Below are 18794 nucleotides of genomic sequence, written 5' to 3'. Positions count from 1 at the left end.
AATTGTGTTGCTGCTCTGGGGCTCTGTTTGTATTTGTGAACAGAGCCCCAGGACCAGCATGCTTAGGGGACCCAGGACTTTTTGTTTGCATAGAAGGCCTTTCTTGACTTGTCTCTCAGATCGTTCACAGCTTTGTGGTAGTTACCTGTGGCGGTGATCTTTAGGCTGAAGTATGTATAGTTTTTTTGTATGCTCTAGGGCAACGGTGTCTAAATATATTTTTTAATTGTGGTCCTGGCAACTGGCCCTTTTTTGGAACACTATAATTTTTTTGGAACACTATTATAACACTATTATTAAAGAGCAGACATTTGCAAGGCACTGTATATATATATATAAAAATAGGGGGGCTTAAGCTGCATCCCTGTCTCACTCAATGGCCCTGTGGAAATATATGTGTGTGTTTTTTGCCCATTTTTAAATGCACACTTGTTGTTAGTGTACATGGATTTCTTAATGTTGTATGTTTTTTCCCCCAACACCACTTTCCATCAATTTGTATAGCAGACCCTCCTGCCAAATTGAGTCAAAAGCTTTAGGGTGTGCAGGGTGAATACGTGGTCTGTCGTACGGTAATTTCAAATCAAATCAAATTTATTTGTCACATACACATCAAATCAAATCAAATCAAATCAAATCAAATCAAATTTTATTTGTCACATACACATGGTTAGCAGATGTTAATGCGAGTGTAGCGAAATGCTTGTGCTTCTAGTTCCGACAATGCAGTAATAACGAGCAAGTAATCTAACTAACAATTCCAAAAAAAACTACTGTCATACACAGTGTAAGGGGATAAAGAATATGTACATAAGGATATATGAATGAGTGATGGTACAGAGCAGCATAGGCAAGATACAGTAGATGATATCGAGTACAGTATATACATATGAGATAAGTATGTAAACCAAGTGGCATAGTTAAAGTGGCTAGTGATACATGTATTACATAAGGATGCAGTCGATGATATAGAGTACAGTATCAACGTATGCATATGAGATGAACAATGTAGGGTAAGTAACATTATATAAGGTAGCATTGTTTAAAGTGGCTAGTGATATATTTACATCATTTCCCATCAATTCCCATGATTAAAGTGGCTGGAGTAGAGTCAGTGTCATTGACAGTGTGTTGGCAGTAGCCACTCAATGTTAGTGGTGGCTGTTTAACAGTCTGATGGCCTTGAGATAGAAGCTGTTTTTCAGTCTCTCGGTCCCAGCTTTGATGCACCTGTACTGACCTCGCCTTCTGGATGGCAGCGGGGTGAACAGGCAGTGGCTCGGGTGGTTGGTGTCCTTGATGATCTTTATGGCCTTCCTGTAGCATCGGGTGGTGTAGGTGTCCTGGAGGGCAGGTAGTTTGCCCCCGGTGATGCGTTGTGCAGACCTCACTACCCTCTGGAGAGCCTTACGGTTGAGGGCGGTGCAGTTGCCATACCAGGCGGTGATACAGCCCGCCAGGATGCTCTCGATTGTGCATCTGTAGAAGTTTGTGAGTGCTTTTGGTGACAAGCCAAATTTCTTCAGCCTCCTGAGGTTGAAGAGGCGCTGCTGCGCCTTCCTCACGATGCTGTCTGTGTGAGTGGACCAATTCAGTTTGTCTGTGATGTGTATGCCGAGGAACTTAAAACTTGCTACCCTCTCCACTACTGTTCCATCGATGTGGATGGGGGTGTTCCCTCTGCTGTTTCCTGAAGTCCACAATCATCTCCTTAGTTTTGTTGACGTTGAGTGTGAGGTTATTTTCCTGACACCACACTCCGAGGGCCCTCACCTCCTCCCTGTAGGCCGTCTCGTCGTTGTTGGTAATCAAGCCTACCACTGTTGTGTCATCCGCAAACTTGATGATTGAGTTGGAGGCGTGCATGGCCACGCAGTCGTGGGTGAACAGGGAGTACAGGAGAGGGCTCAGAACGCACCCTTGTGGGGCCCCAGTGTTGAGGATCAGCGGGGAGGAGATGTTGTTGCCTACCCTCACCACCTGGGGGCGGCCCGTCAGGAAGTCCAGTACCCAGTTGCACAGGGCGGGGTCGAGACCCAGGGTCTCGAGCTTGATGACGAGCTTGGAGGGTACTATGGTGTTGAATGCCGAGCTGTAGTCGATGAACAGCATTCTCACATAGGTATTCCTCTTGTCCAGATGGGTTAGGGCAGTGTGCAGTGTGGTTGAGATTGCATCGTCTGTGGACCTATTTGGGCGGTAAGCAAATTGGAGAGGGTCAAGGGTGTCAGGTAGGGTGGAGGTGATATGGTCCTTGACTAGTCTCTCAAAGCACTTCATGATGACGGATGTGAGTGCTACGGGGCGGTAGTCGTTTAGCTCAGTTACCTTAGCTTTCTTGGGAACAGGAACAATGGTGGCCCTCTTGAAGCATGTGGGAACAGCAGACTGGTATAGGGATTGATTGAATATGTCCGTAAACACACCGGCCAGCTGGTCTGCGCATGCTCAGGGGGCGCGGCTGGGGATGCCGTCTGGGCCTGCAGCCTTGCGAGGGTTAACACGTTTAAATGTCTTACTCACTTCGGCTGCAGTGAAGGAGAGACCGCATGTTTCCGTTGCAGGCCGTGTCAGTGGCACTGTATTGTCCTCAAAGCGGGCAAAAAGTTATTTAGTCTGCCTGGGAGCAAGACAACCTGGTCCGTGACTGGGCTGGGTTTCTTCCTGTAGTCCGTGATTGACTGTAGACCCTGACACATACCTCTTGTGTCTGAGCCGTTGAATTGAGATTCTACTTTGTCTCTGTACTGGCGCTTAGCTTGTTTGATAGCCTTGCGGAGGGAATAGCTGCACTGTTTGTATTCAGTCATGTTACCAGACACCTTGCCCTGATTAAAAGCAGTGGTTCGTGCCTTCAGTTTCACACGAATGCTGCCATCAATCCACGGTTTCTGGTTAGGGAATGTTTTAATCGTTGCTATGGGAACGACATCTTCAACGCACGTTCTAATGAACTCGCACACCGAATCAGCGTATTCGTCAATGTTGTTGTCTGACGCAATACGAAACATCTCCCAGTCCACGTGATGGAAGCAGTCTTGGAGTGTGGAGTCAGCTTGGTCGGACCAGCGTTGGACAGACCTCAGCGTGGGAGCTTCTTGTTTTAGTTTCTGTCTGTAGGCAGGGATCAACAAAATGGAGTCGTGGTCAGCTTTTCCGAAAGGGGGCGGGGCAGGGCCTTATATGCGTCGCGGAAGTTAGAGTAACAATGATCCAGGGTCTTTCCACCCTGGTTGCGCAATCGATATGCTGATAAAATTTAGTCTCGTTGTTGTTGGTAATCAATCCTACCACTGTAGTGTCGTCCGCAAACTTGATGATTGAGTTGGAGGCGTGCATGGCCACCCAGTCGTGGGTGAACAGGGAGTATAGGAGAGGGCTCAGAACGCACCCTTGTGGGGCCCCAGTGTTGAGGATCAGTGGGGTGGAGATGTTGTTAGCTACCCTCACCTACCCTCACCACCTGGTACAAAACCAATTTGACATTTCCTCAATGCATATTTTTCACTGAGGAAATGTGTGAGTAGGCTGCTAAAGATAATGCGGAAGATTTTCCCAAGGTTGCTGTTGACGCATATCCCACGATAGTTATTGGGGTCAAATTTGTCACCACTTTTGTGGATTGGGGTGATCAGCCCTTGGTTCCAAATATTGGAGAAGATGACAGAGCTAAGGATGTTAAAGAGTTTAATTATAGCCAATTGGAATTTGTGAAATGTACAGTTGAAGTCGGAAGTTTCCATACACGTTTTTTTACGCTACTGCTACTCTTTATTCATCATATATGCATAGTCATTTGAACCATATCCACATGTACATACCACCTCAATCAGCCCGGCTAACTGGTGTCCGTATGTAGCCTCGCTGTTTTAATAACCTCGCTAATGTATGTAGTGTCACTACTGTTATTTTTCACTGTCTTTTTATTTCTTTACTTACCTGTTCACCTAATACCTTTTTTGCACTATTGGTTAGAGCCTGTAAGTAAGCATTTCACTGTAAGGTCTACTGTTGTTTTGGGCACACGTGACAAATACACTTTGATTTGATTTGATTTGATTTGCACTTTGAAAAACTCATTTTCCAACCACTCCACAAATTTCTTGTTAACAAACTATAGTTTTGGCAAGTCGGTTAGGACATCTACTTTGTGCATGACGCAAGTCATTTTTCCAAAAATAGTTTACAGACAGATTATTTCACTTATAATTCATTGTATCACAATTCCAGTGGGTCAGAAGTTTACATACACTAAGTTGACTGTGCCTTTAAACAGCTTGGAAAATTCCCAAAAATTATGCCATGGCTTTAGAAGCTTCTGATAGGCTAATTGACATAATTTGAGTCAATTGGAGGTGTACCTGTGAATGTACACTGTTCAAAAAATAAAGGTCTGAGGATCTCATCTCGGTACCTAATGGCAGTCAGGCTACCTCTGGCGAGCACATGGAGGGCTGTGCGGCCCCCCAAAGAAATGCCACCCCACACCATGACTGACCCACCGCCAAACCGGTCATACTGGAGGATGTTGCAGGCAGCAGAACGTTCTCCACGGCGTCTCCAGACTCTGTCACGTCTGTCACATGTGCTCAGTGTGAACCTGCTTTCATCTGTGAAGAGCACAGGGCGCCAATGGCGAATTTGCCAATCTTGGTGTTCTCTGGCAAATGCCAAACGTCCTGCACGGTGTTGGGCTGTAAGCACAACCCCCACCTGTGGACGTCGGGCCCTCATACCACCCTCATGGAGTCTGTTTCTGACCGTTTGAGCAGACACATGCACATTTGTGGCCTGCTGGAGGTCATTTTGCAGGGCTCTGGCAGTGTTCCTCCTGCTCCTCCTTGCACAAAGGCGGAGGTAGCGGTCCTGCTGCTGGGTTATTGCCCTCCTACGGCCTCCTCCACGTCTCCTGATGTACTGGCCTGTCTCCTAGTAGCGCCTCCATGCTCTGGACACTACGCTGACAGACACAGCAAACCTTCTTGCCACAGCTCGCATTGATGTGCCATTCTGGATGAGCTGCACTACCTGAGCCACTTGTGTGGGTTGTGGACTCCGTCTCATGCTACCACTAGAATGAAAGCACCGCCAGCATTCAAAAGTGACCAAAACATCAGCCAGGAAGCATAGGAACTGAGAAGTGGTCTGTGGTCACCACCCCTTTATTGGGGGTGTCTTGCTAATTGCCTATAATTTCCACCTGTTTTTTATTCCATTTGCACAACATCATGTGAAATGTATTGTCAATCAGTGTTGCTTCCTAAGTGGACAGTTTGATTTCACAGAAGTGTGATTGACTTGGAGTTACTGTGTTATTGTGATGTTTAAGTGTTCCCTCTATTTTTTTGAGCAGTGTATTTCAAAGCCTACCTTCAAACTCAGTGCCCCTTTGCTTGACATCATGGGAAAATCAAAAGAAATCAGTCAAGACCTCAGAAAAATATTGTAGACCTCCAGAAGTCTGGTTTATCCTTGGGAGCAATTTCCTAATGTCCGAAGGTACCACGTTTATTTGTACAAACAATAGAACGCAAGTATAAACATCATGGGACCACGCAGCCATCATACCGCTCAGGAAGTAGACACATTCTGTCTCCTAGAGATGAACGTACATTGGTGTGAAAAGTGCAAATCAAACCCAAAACAACAGCAAAGGACCTTAATAAGATGCTGGAGGAACCAGGTAGAAAAGTATCTATATCCACAGTAAAACGGGTCCTATATCGATATAACCTGAAAGGCCGCTCAGCAAGGAAGAAGCCACTGCTCCAAAACCGCCATAAAAAAGCCAGACTACGGTTTGCAACTGCACATGGGGACAAAGATTGTACTTTTTGGAGAAATGTCCTCTGGTCTGATGAAACAAAAATAGAACTGTTTGACCATAATGACCATCGTTATGTTTGGAGAAAAAAGGGGGAGGCTTGCAAGCCAAAAAACACCATCCCAACCGTGAAGCACGGGGGTGGCAGCATCATGTTGTGGGGGTCCTTTGCTGCAGGAGGGAGTGGTGCACTTCACAAAATAAATGGCTTCATGAGGAAGGAAAATTGTGGATATATTGAAGTAACATCTCAAGACATCAGTCAGGAAGTTAAAGCTTGGTCGCAAATGGGTCTTCCAGATGGACAATGACCCCAAGCATACTTCCAAAATTGTGGCAAAATGGCTTAAGGACAACAAAGTCAAGGTATTGGAGTGGCCATCAGCCCTGACCTCAATCCTATAGAACATTTGTGGGCAGAACTGAAAAAGTGTGTGCGAGCAAGGAGGCCTACCAACCTGACTCAGTTACACCAGCTCTGTCAGGAGGAATGGGCCAAAATTCACCCAACCTGTTGTGGAAGGCTTCCCGGAACGTTTGACCCAAGTTAAACAATTTAAAGGCAATGCTACCAAATACTAATTGAGTGTATGTAAAGTTCTGACACACTGGGAATGTGATGAAAGAAATCAAAGCTGAAATGAATCATTCTCTCTACTATTATTCTGACATTTCACATTCTTAAAATAAGGTGGTGATCCTAACTGACCTAAGACAGGACATTTTTACTAAGATTAAATGTCATGAATTGTGAAAAACTGAGTTGAAATTTATTTGGCTAAGGTGTATGTAAACTTCTGAATTCAACTGTATATTAAATCTCTCGCCCTCTCCCTCCCCCTCTCTCTTTCACTCTCACCCCTCCTTTCTCTCTCTCTCTCTCGCCCTCTTATCTCAGTCTCAAAGTGAAAAGTCCTCACAGGATAACGGACCACTTGTGCTCAAAGACACAGTAAAATGATCTCTAGAATGAAATGACAACCCCTTTGCTGGATCACAGTGAAACGATCAAAAATTGTATTGGTAGTATTTATATTATTATTTATACTAACACATAGTATCTATAGAAATATATCTCATCCAAAAATTACAGATATTATAAATGTTGTATCTTTATTTGCGAGACTTGAATATCTATGACAAAAACACTGTTGCCATGTAAACTCATGTTTTTTGTAGAAGAGCTAGTCAGAGAGAGGGTTGGGTCACACCCAAACCCAAAGCCTTTGATGGGGTAAATTATTTTGGGCCTGTCTGGCCTTTTAGAAGGTTCCCACTAATATTATTGTAGAGCTCCTATTTGGAGCATGTTATGAATGGCCAGGGGAGCAGACTGATGCCAGCCTCCCATAGCGTGGTCCTGGAGTCCTGGAGTTGAGTCCCAAATGTAGTGCACTATGTAGGGAATAGGGTTCCATTTGGGATGCAGGCCTGGAGTACTAGCTCCGAGTCCTCTGTCACAATTACAGACACTTCCATCACTCTACTGTCCTCACTCTGTCTGATGTCTGATGTATGATGGGGGTTCTACTGTTTGATCTGAAGAGAAAGGATTTCAGTGTGTGAATCAGACAGAAAGAGCTAAAGCGAAAGCCACTCAATAGAGTAATGTGTATTTTATTGGTCTTGGGGTAAATTTAGTGACTGAACAGTGTGAAGGTAGCGATATTTTTCCTCTCATATCTGTGAGATCTAGAACCTAAAAGGGTTCTTTGGCTGTCCCTATCGGAGAAACCTTTGAAGAACCATTTTTGGTTCTGGGTAGAACCTATTTGGTTCCAGGTAGAAACCTTTTGGGTGCCATGTGGAACTCTTTCCACAGAGGGTTATCCTGATTATCCTATAGGGACACCTGAAGAACCCTTCTGGAACATTTTTTTCTCAGAGTGTAAGGTCAGAATCTTTGTATTATGAGAAGTTAGAATGTATTGGATCATTAACAGTTGTCTCCTGCTGCTCCAGAAGGAGACAACATTACATACAGAAAATAATATCCATAATAAAAACACAAGAAAGCTTGGGGGCTTATTTTCATTATGGTCCTCATTTTGCAGCGAGATGACAGGGGGGCAAGACTGACACTTCGCATTCACTCAATGCAATTAAAAACAACAACAATAACAATTCTTAACAAATTAGTTGACGTAGACTCTCTCTTCTCACAGCCATTAGTTTAGCTATGTGGGGAGAAGACTAGTTGGGGTGGCAACCATATTTAGGGCCAGTCTGGCCGGGCCAGACAGACTCTCTCCTGCACTACCCCTCAGACCTGGGGCCGTATTTATCAAAGCATCTCAGAGTAGGACTGTTCATCTAGGATCAGTTTAGCCTTTTAGGACATAATGAATAAGATTACAGTGGTGGATACGGCCCTTGGCCTGCATTTCCGAGGCTCTTGCTGGTGTTTTCCTCAGCAGGTCTGAGTGACAGTTATAGGTGGCTGTTCTCTGTGGCCCCCAGAGGCCCCATCCCTGCTCCCTCTGTTCCCATGCCCATTAATCACCAGCCCTATGGGGGCCAATCACATGCCGCACTGCTCCACTGGGGCCCCTGTCATGCCCACTTCCTGTGTCTACACAGGACCCAACCGGGTCGACCGTGGACACTGCCATAGGAAAAGACTGTGGGACAACAGAATGAAGTGTACGAAGGGTCAGTGCCATAAAGATTTTTTCCAACTTTTTCCAAAACATTAAGCCCAAGGCTTCTTTTGTTATGAGCATAACACAGCTAGTGTTACACAACCAAAGAGAAACATTTAAGGGCCCTCTGAGATCTGCCTTAAACTAGCATTCTGAGAAAGCTACAGGGCTATACGTGATTTTATATGGAATGTTAAGAGAGACTACTCTATCTCCGCTAAAAAAACTGGGTTCCAGTGATAAACCTGGGAATACTCAGTCAGAAACTTCGCCACTTGGTCATCTCCTGTACTCTCCTACTCTATCAGTCCTTTTCAATTTTTCCAGTCCATAATGGGCTTTTTGTTTTCCCATAGCCTGCTGTATGTAGCCTCCTACACTTACAGTGCTGTGGTGGTTAAAGTCTTTAAGAATCAGATGTAAAAGTTTCCTGTCCTGAAGCTAAATTCCACAGATTACAGTGATGGATTGACCTCTAGTAAAGAGACCTTAGATGATGAGGATGATGTGTTAAACTGAGTGCTCCCCTTAACTGTATTGGAATAGTCCAAACGCATCCACCCGCCAATCAAACCCCATTTAAGTTAGAGGCAGCGGAGGGTCCAATAGCCTTGAGCAGGGGGAGCTCCCTATATATCACTAGACCTGTCCAGTGTGATTGAAATAGATTGAATGTAGAATGAAGTTTGGCCCTTGCAGAGCTTTTAACACTTGGGATACGGGGCAGTATTTTGACGTCCGGATGAAAAGCGTGCCCAAAGTAAACTGCCTGTTACTCAGGCCCAGAAGTTAGGATATGCATATAATTGGTAGATTTGGATATAAAACATGCTAAAGTTTCTAAAACTGTTAAAATAATGTTGTATGTGAGTATAACAGAACTGATATGGCAGGTGAAACACCGAAGACAAACCATCCCCCCACAAAAACGTTCAGCCTACCACTATTTTCAATGGCTGTCACTTTTATTATAAGGCGAAGTCCTCCCAGATTGCAGTTCCTAGGGCTTCCACTAGATGTCAACCGTCTTTAGAAAAAGTTTCGGGCTGGTTTTTGGAAAAATGAGCCAGAAATGTTAGTTTTTCTAGGTGGCTCCCATTTTGGCTTTAGTGTTTCCAAGTGCGTGAATGAGAGCGCGTTCTTTGGTATTTTTCGCATGTAAAGACAATAACGATTCTCCGTCTTAAATTTAATTGTATATTTACATATTAGGGTACCTAAGGTTTGATTATAAACATTGTTTGACTTGTTTGGAAAAGTTTATTAGTAACATTTTGTATGCATTTTGATGGAGGGAAACTGGGTGGATTATTGACTGGAGCGCGCCAGCTAAACTGAGTTTTTATGGAAATAAAGAAGGACATTATCAAACAAAAGGACCATTTGTGATGTATCTGGGACCTTTTGGAGTGCCAACAGAAGAAGATCATCAAAGGTAAGGCATTTATTATATCAACATTTCTGACTTTTGTGTCGCACCTGCCTGGTTGAAAGATGTCTTTCATGGTTTTGTATGCGGGGTGCTGTCCTCAGATAATCGCATGGTGTGCTTTTGCCATAATGCCTTTTCTAAATCTGACACAACAGCTGGATTAACAAGAAGTTAAGCTTTATTCTGATGTATTACACTTGTGATTTTATGAAAGTTAAATATTTATAATACTATAGTTTGAATTTTGCGCTCTGCAATTTCACCGGATGTTGTCGAGGTGTCCCGCTAGCGGCACGTCTTTCCCAAAGAGGTTTTAAACAGCAGGGTAGAGCAACACATACACACACAGAAACACACACACGGTACACACACACAGACACACATACAAACACACACTTACGCTACTCATGCTGTGTTAGCAAAAAGGGTTCTCTTATGGGGACAGCTGAAGAACCCTTTTGGAACCTTTTTTTCTAAGAGTGTAGGTTTGATGTGGCCCATAAAGCAGTCAGGGCTGTGAGTGACACATGGTTAGGTCTTAATGACCCCCAGCGCTCGGCTAAAGCTGCAGGCCCTGTGTTTACCTTCCAGCGCCATTCAACCTGCACAGGCCACTCTTTATGGTTCAAGACCAGGTCACAGCACACTGATGCTGAGTAACAATCCCAACACACACACGCACACACACACACACACACACACACACACACACACACACACACACACATACAAGAATACATACATACACACACGCACATACACACACACAACATGCATATCTGCACGTACACACACTCATGCAGACATGCACAAACATACACTGTACACTGTACACACACTCTCTCTCTTTCCCACAGATTGCCCCTCGCATACACACATACCCTCTCACACAGAAAACATACACACAAATGCTCCCTGTGTCTCCGTGAGCAATAATCCTAGCAGCTAAATGAATAAGATCCCCTGGGCACTCTATCCCAGTAATTTATGGTCAAACAAAAACCGTTGAGACAAGGAGTTATGGCCTGTGAATTGCTTGTGTTGGCTGCCCCATAAAAGACATCACCTTGTCAGGCACAGTAGTGTACGGGATTCAGGAGTAGAGGAAGGGGTCGGGGGGTAGAGGGGTGTGTGTGCGTGTGTTTGTGTGTGTGTGGGGGGTTCTGTGCTCAGAAAATCAGCTGCTCTCCATATGGGTGGCCTTTCTGCTCAACTCTCCCCCACTACAGATACCCCTCATCACCCCATCTCTCGCCCCCTCCATAGAGATCCGACATTCAAATCCCTCTGTTTGAAGAACAGCAAAATGCCACTGACTGATAATAGCTCACCCAATCCACTGAAGTGTCAAATCTATGATCAGGAAATGTGAACAAGGCTTTTTTCTCCGCTGCTGTAGACTTTATTTTAGATAAGACGTTTTATTCAAACACAACAGAAGAAAGTAGAAAAGCGTATCGAAATTATAGATAACGTAACATTGTGTGATGTACGTTTATACTGAACTATATTCTTCCTCTATCCTACTGAATGGGAGACTGAATATAATAATTGACATATACTGTAGATACATAATAATATTTAATTCAGTACATACACTAATATTTCACTTATTTTACAAAGTACCTTATTCTAAGTTTACTCCATGTGTGGCGAGCTGGCAGAGACATTCCCCATTTCATTCCCAGGGTTTTATTTAGCCTATTTAGGTTTGGAGCATCAGTCTAGATGGCTTTTCCACTAATTGGAGGCCTCATTACAGCTAATTATGCTTCAGCTGTTGGTCTTCTCATCCCACTCCTCCTCTACTCCACTCTCCACACCAAATAACTCTTCACTGAGTGTCTCTGCGGAACACATACACACACACACGTATTTGTAGACTGGAGCAACTAGCTATGCTGTGAGATGGCAAAAAGCAGGTGGTTCTGGGTAGGTCCCAGTGGGCACATCCTCACAAAGAGCAAAGAGCTAGATGCTCGGGATCATCTGGAAAACAAGTTAATCAACACAGTTCCAGACAAAAGAGAGAGAGAGAGCTCCTGATGCTGGGATGCAAGTCTCCTGACAACATAGAGAGAGAGAGAGCTCCTGGTACTGAGATGCAGGGCTCCTGGGCTGCAGGCTGAGTGAATGGGGGGCCATTATTAGACACTAGTATAGCCCTCGATCCCCCTATCAGGGCTGAGCTGTCATTATTGGGCTATTCTTGGGGGAAGCTGCTATAGACCACAAAGTGTTAACATTCAGTATCTGAAGAAAGTGTGAAATGCTTGATAATGTACAGTATGTGGTATCAACAGAGAGGTATATTTTCTGGGTGGTTTAAATATTGACTGGCTTTCATCAAGCCAGTCAATATTTACTAACCGGGTAGGTTACCAGTCAGCAGCACAGGAATGAAATCATCAACATTTATTGATCACTTATTTTCTAATTCTGCTGAAATTTGCTTTCAAGCAGTATCCAAATCCATCAGAAGTAGTGATCACAATATAGTAGCCATACCTAGGAAAACCCCAGTTCCAAAGGCTGGGCCTAATATAGTGTATAACAGGTCATACAATATGTTCTGTAGTGATTCCTATGTTGTGGATGTAAATAATTGTTGTTGGTCTGTGGTGTGTAATGAGTAGCAACCAGGCGCTGCACTTGACAAATTTATGAAATTGCTTATTCCATAAATAAGTCTGTCTGCACAACCGATTGGCAAACGTATTGCATATTGAGAAAACATGTGACTAAACTGAATAAAAAGATACATTATATAAAGAATGATAGTAAAAAGCTTTGGAGCACTTTAAATTACATTTTGGACAAAAAGGCCCACTGATATTGCCAATTACTTTAATACTTTTTTCATTAGCAAGATTAGCAAACTTAGGCATGACATGCCAGCACAAACGCTTACACTACACATCCAAGTATAACTTATCAAATTATGAAAGACAAGCATTGTAATTTTGAATTCTGTAAAGTGAGTGTGGAAGAGGTGAAAATAATTGCACACCAGGGTCTGACAACATGGATGGAAAATTTCCGAGGATAATAGCGAATAATATTGCCACTCCTATTTGCCATATCTTTAATCTAAGCCTACTAGAAAGTCTGTGCCCTCAGGCCTTGAGGGATGCAAAATTAACTCCGTTACCCAAGAATAGTAAAGCCCCCTTTACTGGCTCAAATTAACCAACCAATCAGCCTGTTAATAAGCATTAGTAATTTTCTGGAAAAAAAATGGTGTTTGACCAGGTACAAAGCTATTTTACTGTAAACAAATTTAGAACAGACTTTCAGCATTGTTATAGGGAAGGACATTCAACAATCACGGCACTTACACAAATGACTGATGGTTGGTTGAGAGAAATTGATGATAAAAAGATTGTGGGAGCTGTTTTGTTAGACTTCAATGCAGCTTTTGACATTATCAATCATAGTCCGCTGATGGAAAAACGTATGTGTTATGGCTTTACACCCCCTGCTATATTGTGGATAAGAGTTACAGTGGGGAGAACAAGTATTTGATACACTGCTGATTTTGCAGGTTTTCCTACTTACAAAGCATGTAGAGGTCTGTAATTTTTTATCATAGGTACACTTCAACTGTGAGAGACAAAATCTAAAACAAAAATCCAGAAAATCACATTGTATGATTTTTAAGTAATTCATTTGCATTTTATTGCATGACATAAGTATTTGATCACCTACCAACCAGTAACAATTCCGGCTCTCACAGACTTGTTAGTTTTAGAGCTACCCCCCTACTTTTTTTCAATTTCCGCCTGAAGACATACCCAAATCTAACTGCCTGTAGCTCTGGCCCAGAAGCAAGAATATGCTTATTCTTGGTACCATTTGAAAGAAAACACTCTGTAGTTTGTGTAAATGTGAATTGAATGTAGGAGAATATAACACAATAGATCTGGTATAGATAATACAATGAAAAAAAACATGTTTTTTTCTTTTTATTGTTGTATCATCATCTTTAAAATGAACAAGATAAAACAAACATTCAGATAGGATGATGGGGACAATTTCAGAGAAAAATATAAGAGGGCAACAGTACTTGTGCAAAGTTTCAGAATGATAACTTCCAAAATGAGTGTGCTACATGACATTTATCATGAAGTCACCCAGGTGTCCCACACAAGTAGCCCAAATGTACCCAAGTGGCCAAATTGGTGAAGGTATACATTTTGAAACAAATAACTATATACAAAATACCAAAATGGTATTCTAACACACCCCCCCAAAAAAACATGGAGAAAAAAATATGGGAAAAAAATATGAAGAAAAAAATATATACATTTACAAAATAACATGGGTAACTATTTACACACTTTCAATATTTGGAAGACCCTCAGTCCTCTATCAAATCATTTTTTTTATATAGCCCTTCGTACATCAGCTAATATCTCAAAGTGCTGTACAGAAACCCAGCCTAAAACCCCAAACAGCAAGCAATGCAGGTGTAGAAGCACAGTGGCTAGGAAAAACTCCCTAGAAAGGCCAAAACCTAGGAAGAAACCTAGAGAGGAACGAGGCTATGAGGGGTGGCCAGTCCTCTTCTGGCTGTGCCGGGTGGAGATTATAGCAGAACATGGCCGAGATTTTCAAACATTCATAGAAGACCAGCAGGGTCAAATAATAATAATCACAGTAGTTGTAGAGGATGCAACAGGACAGCACCTTGAGTAAATATGAACAGTTTAGGGTTCCATAGCCGCAGGCAGAACAGTTGAAACTGGAACAGCAGCAAGGCCAGGTGGACTGGGGACTGCAAGGAGTCATCATGCCAGGTAGTCCTGACGCATGGTCCTAGGGCTCAGGTCCTCCGAGAGAGAGAAAGAGAGAATTAGAGAGAGCATACTTAAATTCACACAGGACACCGGATAAGACAGAAGAAGTACTCCAGATATAACAAACTGACCCAAGCCCCCCGACACATAAACTACTGCAGCATAAATACTGGAGGCTGAGACAGGAGGGGTTAGGAGACACTGTGGCCCCATCCAATGAGACCCCCGGACAGGGCCAAACAGGAAGGATATAACATCACCCACTTTGCCAAAGTTCTACACAATATTGTGCTGCTGAGGTATAACAAACATATATATATATACAGGGAACATAAGGTTGAATATATTATTATAGACCTGCTACATCTACTGTCTCTTTTATATTATGACATTTCAGCTAGATCTACTGTCTCTATTATATTATGACAGACCAGCTAGATCTACTGTCTTTATTATATTACAACAGACCAGCTGGATCTACTGTCTCCATTTCACTTTGGCCATTGTTGTGGGCCTGCCCTCCCCTCAACAGCCTCAAATAGGCTTTTTCATGTGGGTTGGGGTGGGGCAGCAGACACACGCATCTCACATTTCATGACATTACATGTTTATATATTGCTTCTAAAATGTAAAAAAAATCAAATCATATTTTATATTATTAATTTCAAACAAGGGCATTAGCATGAGAAGAACTTACCAGTCCAAAACTGTGACATTGCTCCTCTTCTGCAGGCACGTTACAGATTATACACAGTGGCTACAATCTCAGTTCAAAAAATATTCCTCCACTTGGGAATCGCAAAATGAATCATCCTACAACAATCTCTGTCTCACTTTTCTGATCAATTTCTTCTAAAATTGTGTGTACATCTGTATATCTAGACTTAGATTTAGCTTTCCCTGACTTAGTCACCATACTGATTGATATATAAACAGCTGAATCTGCTCGTTTACCAAAACAACACTGCGTAAAATGCGTAGCTCCTTCCAGAATAAAACTTCAATAGCGAATGACTCTTTACGCTGGAGTTGTGTGTCTTCCAACACACAACCATTGCATACTGCCGTTTACCTCAGCTCATTGGCTATCTACCCAGCTAGATTTCAAGACGATCAGTGGTCATTGGGTTAAAATACAGTCAATCATCGAAACAGTGGTCATATCATTGGTGCACAGTGATGTCATTACTTGTTGTCTTCAAATCGGTTTCTTTCAGTCAATACGTCCCGCGAAATGGCCCATCAGGTTTGGTTGTGTTACAAACAAACCAGTTGATTGCAATGAAACCAAACATGACTGGAAAAGTCACGTTCTGTGTGGGTTATTTACCTGGAATGTGTCGTCGAAAATGGAATGAGACGGAATTCACGACACAAGCGGTTCACAAAATGTTTCGTGTTAGGCTATAAAAATGGATTTTATCAAACAAAAGATAATTAATTGTGTAACAATGAGCATTGGGATTGCAAACAGAAGAAGATCGTCAAAGGTAAACGATTTATTTTAATGCAGTTTGTGTTTTTGTTACGCCTGTGCTGGTTGAAAATTTTTATTTTTTATGGGGCTCTATACTCAGATAATCGCATCGTATTATTTCGCAGTAAATCTTTTTTTAAATCTGACAATGCAGTTGGATTTGCAAGATTCTAGGCTTTCGATACCTGTGAGACACTTGTATTTTCATTCATGTTTAATATAACTATTTATGTAGCGATCACCGTATGTTGTGGAATTTCAGCCCCCTATCAGGTTCCGTGCTCAGAGAGGTTTTAAGAAGCCCTCCTGTTCTCCACTCATTACCTGTATTAACTGCACCTGTTTGAACTCGTTACCTGTATAAAAGACACCTGTCCACACACTCAAACAGACTCCAACCTCTCCACAATGGCCAAGACCAGAGAGCTGTGTAAGGACATCAGGGATAAAATTGTAGACCTGCACAAGGCTGGGATGGGCTACAGGACAATAGGCAATCAGCTTGGTGAGAAGGCAACAACTGTTGGCGCAATTATTAGAAAATGGAAGAAGTTCAAGATGACGGTCAATCACCCTCGGTCTGGGGCTCCATACAAGATCTCACCTCGTGGGTTATCAATGATCATGAGGAAGGTGAGGGATCTGCCCAGAACTACACGGCAGGACCTGGTCAATGACCTGAAGAGAGCTGGGACCACAGTCTCAAAGAAAACCATTAGTAACACACTAGTATTCCGTCATGGATTAAAATCCTGCAGCGCACGCAAGGTCCCCCTGCTCAAGCCAGCGCATGTCCAGGCCCGTCTGAAGTTTGCCAATGACCATCTGGATGATCCAGAGGAGGAATGGGAGAAGGCCATGTGGTCTGATGAGACAAAAATAGAGCTTTTTGATCTAAACTCCACTCGCTGTGTTTGGAGGAAGAAGAAGGATGAATACAACCCCAAGAACACCATCCCAACATGAAGCATGGAGGTGGAAGCATCATTCTTTGGGGATGCTTTTCTGCAAAGGGGACAGGACGACTGCACCGTATTGAGGGTAGGATGGATGGGGCCATGTATCGCGAGATCTTGGTCAACAACCTCCTTCCTTCAGTAAGAGTATTGAAGATGGGTTGTGGCTGGGTCTTCCAGCATGACAAAGACCCGAAACACACAGCCAGGGCAACTAAGGAGTGGCTCCGTAAGAAGCATCTCAAGGTCCTGGAGTGGCCTAGCCAGTCTCCAGACCTGAACCCAATAGAAAATCTTTGGAGGGAGCTGAAAGTCCGTATTGCCCAGCGACAGCCCCAAAACCGGAAGGATCTGGAGAAGGTCTGTATGGAGGAGTGGCCCAAAATCCCTTCAGTGTGTGCAAACCTGGTCAAGATCTACAGGAAACGTATGATCTCTGTAATTGCAAACAAAGTTTTTTTTTCTGATGTAGCAAATACTTATGTCATGCAATAAAATGCAAAAAAAAAGCTTAAAAATCATACAATGTGATTTTCTGGATTTTTGTTTTAGAGTCCATCTCTCAGAGTTGAAGTGTACCTATGATACAAATGACAGACCTCTACATGCTTTGTAAGTAGGAACATTTGCAAAATCGGCAGTGTATCAAATACGTGTTCTCCCCACTGTACCTCCAACATAATCCAAGTAGAATCAGGAATTCCCCAGGGCAGCTGTCTAGGCCCCCTTCTTTTTTCAGACTTTACTAATGACATGCCACTGGCTTTATCTTCTTGGTGACAGGGGGGCAGTATTGAGTAGCTTGGATGAATAAGGTGCCCAGAGTAAACTGCCTGCTACTCTGTCCCAGATGCTAATATATGCATATTATTAGTAGTATTGGATAGAAAAAACTCTGAAGTTTCTAAAACTGTTTGAATGATGTCTGTGAGTATAACAGAACTCATATGGCAGGCGATAACCTGAGAAAAATCCAACCAGGAAGTGGCAAATCTGAGGTTTGTAATTTTTCAACTCTTTACCATTCCAATATACAGTGTAAATGGAGTCATCTTGCACTTCATAAGGCGTCCACTAGATGTCAACAGTCTTTAGAACTTTGTTTGAGGCTTCTAGTGTGAAGTGGGGGCAAATGAGAGCTGATCGAGCCAGGTGTCTGGCAGAGTGCCACAGGCTCTGAGGCACGGTCATGAGAGAGTTAGCTCTCGTTCCATTGCTTTTCTACAGACATAAGAACTCTCTGGTTGGAACATTATTGAACATTTATGATAAAAACATCCTAAAGATTGATTCTATACTTAGTTTGACAAGTTTCTACGGGCTGTAACGGAACTTTTTGAACTTTTCGTCCGACGTTCACCTGGACCTGAACGAGCGTTTGAATTTGTTTACCAAACGCCCTAACAAAAGAAGCTTTTTGGGCATAAATGATGGACATTATCAGTGGATTCTGATGAAGATCATCAAAGGTAAGTGAATATTTATAATGCTATTTCTGACTAATGTTGACTACACAATATGGCGGATATCTTTTTGGCTGGTTTGTTGGCTGAACACTGTACTCAGATTATTGCATGGTTTGCTTTTTCCGTAAAGTTTAAAAAAAATCTGACACAGCGGTTGCATTAAGGAGAAGTATATCTCTAATTCCATGTATAACACTT

This window comes from Oncorhynchus tshawytscha, linkage group LG12 (assembly GCF_018296145.1).
Source record: "Oncorhynchus tshawytscha isolate Ot180627B linkage group LG12, Otsh_v2.0, whole genome shotgun sequence".
NCBI classification, from domain to species: Eukaryota; Metazoa; Chordata; class Actinopteri; order Salmoniformes; family Salmonidae; genus Oncorhynchus; species Oncorhynchus tshawytscha.
Note: the sequence above shows the minus strand (reverse complement) of the source record.